The following is a 4,304-nucleotide window of genomic DNA, read 5'->3' on the forward strand; positions in this document are numbered from 1 at the left end:
TCACAACAGGCCCTACCAAAAAGATTGGCCCATCTTTCTTATAAGCCCCCTCTCAGTACCGAAAGGCGTCAGGAGGGTGTCCCCGCGTGTGCGGAGCTCCGCAGGGCTGTGCGGTGCAGCGAGGTGTGTGTGCGATGCTGTGCTGCACAAGGCGGCGGCGGGCAGCACCCGGCTGTGCCGCGCAGGGCGACGCGGGCAGCTCACGCAGGTTCAGGCTCTCCGAGCTGGCTGGAGGCAGCTGCAGAGTGGTACAAAGCACGGATCTGGCCATGCGGGGAAGTGCAACGCGGCTGGGCACTAGGTGTTGTTCCTAATATGAGTTCTTTACCCGGTGTGCAAAAAGCCAGTCCATGCACCCAGTCGAGATAGTTGTCTTTACTTCTGTGCTGCAGAATAGAGTGCCAGGCTAACAACAGCCAGCCAGCACACCACTTGATTGTGTAGTCAGACTGCCCCATCCATTCTACAGTGCATGTGTGTATGCTATCTAATGATTAACACATTTTAGGGAGATTCTCTATCAGTATGATCATTTTTACCTTGGGGTTATATATTTTAGAATTATAACTGCCAAAGGTTACTTTACACTTTTGGCTCCTCTTTGGTCCAGAAGTTAAATATTTTGTAATCTTATATCTATATCAGCAGCAAAAGAACACACAGGACATGTTTTGTTTCACATCCTATTCAAGGGTGTGAAATGTGTGTCATTCTATGCCCTGTAGAGTGGGCTCTACAGAACCTCAGGGAGAGGCCCAGAGTGAACTCAGGGTGTGGTTTGGGGTGACTTCACTGATGTTATGGACTTTGCTTTCCTCAATGCACTGTCCCACCGAGCACAGGGAAGTGCTTCAGATCTCTGCACACTATAGGGATCTCGCCAGGAATTTGCAACAGAAATGGAGAATCTTAAAGGATGGCGAGTAAATCCTCTTCAGCCTTTTGCCTGTAAACCCCAGTTTTCCTGAAGGGGAGTCACAGGCAAATTGGGTTACAAAGCACCTTCCAGCAAAACAAAGGTGACCTCTCTCTGTCCTTCCTTATACTATCTAAGGGAGGATGCAATTAGCTTCAGTGTAGCATCATTAATAGCAGCAGAAGTGCCAATTGCCCTGGGTGCACGTGTAGCTTTCAAAGCTCATCTGGACAGGAAGTATTTCCTCAGCAGAAGGGAGCGGTGGTGCGGAGGGAGTAACATGATGGGGGGAGTGCTGGCACCCTGCAGATACAGCCAGGACTGAGGTGGCAGAGAAGCAAACACACCTCTGCAAATGGAGCTCAATAAACCCATTCTGATTTTATTTCCACTGCAAAGCACTTTCCCTTGGTCAGGATTTAGCCAAAGGATGTTGTATGTAAGAAAAAAACATGTGTAGTAAAGGCAGCCCAAGAGAGATTTTGTAGTGCTGTCCCAGCGTCAGCAGGAGCTGTTGCCAAGCACAATGTCTTGATGAGATAGTAAGTGGTTTTGGAGAGCAACCTTAATTAAGCTTCCTCTGAGTGTCCTGTCTCCTTAATTAAAGAACAATTTGCAGCACTGGCGTGTCTGTCAGTTTTGATAGGTATCCTTCTTCTCTTCCTAAAGCAGCTTCTGCCTGCCGGTGCTGAGGTGGCTTGGGATGTGACAGCCCTGTCCTAGCTGCAGGAGAAGATGCAGCAGCAGCCACAGAAATGCAGCTGGTGAAGAGAGCAAACAGGGGCTCGTTCAGCTAAAATCCTAGGAGGATTTAGGTAGCAGTAAATTAGAGCGCTTCAGTGTTGGGAAGGGTGATCCTGGAGCATTTTGCTGCAGTTTGGAGCCACAACAGAGTGCCCAAAAAGCCCTGCAAATACTCCTGACCTCTAACAAAGTTACAGCTTAGGCTTCTGCTTTGTGTTTCCTTCTATTTTACTTGAAGGATGCTGCTGCTTATCTTGCAGTGAATTACAGCTGCCTGAAAAGGAAAACCCTGAACTGAGATTTTGGAGAACAAAGTGCAGTAAACCCTTCTGCTTGTCTCAGATCCTTGGATTGACTGACAAGTGCAAAAGCAGGTGGCGATGCAGCTGAAGCCAGAGCTAACTGCAGTGACAGCCTATGTGCTGCCGAGCCAGCCAAGTGCCCGGATTAAGGGCACTTGTGCTGGCAGCCCTCCTCGGGCTATAGATAGCCACGCTCCAGCTCTGCTGTGGGTCTCACATGGGAAGGCAAGAGGAGCAGCAGGAGCAGTCAGTTTCCACCTGCTTAGTGCAGCAGAGGCTCCAGGTTTCTCTACAAAAGCCCAATTCCCAATCCTCTTATAAGCAGACTGCTCCAGAGAGCCAGGGGATGGTGGAAGCTTTGGTTCCAAGCAGCAAACAGGGAGGCAGGGATTGGCATCCCCCCCGCCTCGCCTGCGCCTAACTCCCCAGGAGGAACGTCACCTCTCACTGCCAGATGGATTTCATCTTTCCCTTCAAGGCATGACTGTTTTGCAAGTCTCTGTTCACATGGGGCATTTGTAGACGAGCAGCTTTCCCATTGCAGTGGCCCAGATTTCCCTTCTCTAAGCAGAGACCCTCCCTCTGCATCCCGACCTGGATTCATCCCAGCTCCTCCAGGATCATGACCACAGCCCTTTGAAGGCAACGTTAGAGCTCCTGCTCCCACCGTGCATCAGCCCTACATACCTTCTGGCCCACCCCAGGGGCTGTTTTCAGGGGAATGACTCAGGACCACCACCTCCTGGGACAGAGGGCAAGGGCCAGGTGCCGTTCCTCACCCTCAGCCACAGTGCCTGGCAGTGCCCGGGGCCAGCAACAGCTGCCTCCCCTGCTCCACAGGGAATCCCGAGGGGGAAAACAGCTCAGGGCTCGGGAGGGCTCCATGGGGGTGCCCAGGAGGGTCTGGGTGATGGTTGAGTGGGCACATCCCAGACTGTGCCTTCACCTAAGGACAGGCTCCCAAAGCCTGGGTGAATCAAGGACAGTGGGTGCCCCCAGGACCCCAGTTTGTAGCAGGGTCTGCAGCAAGTGAACCTTTCAGGACTGCCAAACCCAGGAGGATGTGGTGTGGGGACCTGGCCCTGTGCTCCCCTGCTTTGTGCTGACACCACCCAGTTCTCTTGTTGATGCCTCTTTGGCAAAGCATTACACAGGGACAGCAGATTTTTTCATGCAGCACGATTTCTATTAACGGGAGAAGGGATTTTTAGAAGAGATGAAACACAATAGCTGCACTCATGGTATTTTCAGTTTTGCTAACACTGACAGGAGCTAGCTGGAGGTGAGACTTCAGCATCCTGAGACACCAGAGCCACCCGTCGCTCCTTTGGACACAAGAGGGAGTTCTGAATCACCAAAAAGAGAGGGTTTGCTCTGGTTGCTGTGGTTGAAAATGCTTTTTGCCGGCACTGAGAAAATGCTGGTCACCATTTGGAGGTCTTAGGTGTATCTTCCTCTCCATTGTGGTGGGGTGAATCTGTGATAAATCCAGAGGTGTGGATTTTCCCTGTCTGCAGTGGGGACAGGTCAGCCCACTGGTTGGATGAAGTAAATCCTAAAGGACCAGGAATTATCCCTGAAATTAAACGCAGTTGATAGCCACCCCACCCCTCTCACCCCCCCATTTTGCAGTCCTAGGAGAATCACAGCATGGTGGGGGTTGGAAAGGACCTCTGGAGATCTAGTCAACCCCCATGCTAAAGCAAGTTCACCCAGAGCATGTTGCTCAAGATCACGTCCAGGCGGGTTTTCAGTCTCTCCAAAGAGGGAGACTCTGGGCAGCCCGTTCCAGGGCTCTGTCACCCTCCAAATGAAGAAGTTGTGGGGTTTTTTAAATGCAGAAAATGGAGGCATAGCTCTATCTGCTTCAGCACTTTTTGTTGGGATGTTGGGACCACACATTCCCCCTGTCCTGGGCACCTGCACACACAAAGCATCATCCTCTCTGAGAGCATTGGCCCCGGCCACGTGTCCCCTGGGGGTTTGGGGACAGCAAGCAGAGGGGCCGGGGAGGCCCCGACACCCCCTGCTCCCCCTGCCCCTGGTGGGACATTTGCTGTTGACAGGGATATTTTGGGAGGCGTGCCTTTCCCAGAGCACCCGTTAATTAGGCACAGGATAATCTTTCTAACACAGCTTCCAGGAGGGGAACAGACAGGAGGTGGAGGTGACACGGTGGCACACGTCCAGTCGGGACAGCCAAATACCACAACATATCAGCACTGGTCCTGCCAAAAAACAGCTAAAAGGGCTCCAGCTGGAAGTGGGGCTGGGGCTGGCCCCGGACATGCCAGCCTTGGGCTCGACGGTGTCCACGTCCCAAGGCACGCAGGCCAGGCATT

Source organism: Merops nubicus, unplaced genomic scaffold (genome assembly GCF_000691845.1).
Source record: "Merops nubicus isolate BGI_N331 unplaced genomic scaffold, ASM69184v1 scaffold22942, whole genome shotgun sequence".
In the NCBI taxonomy this organism is placed as follows: domain Eukaryota; kingdom Metazoa; phylum Chordata; class Aves; order Coraciiformes; family Meropidae; genus Merops; species Merops nubicus.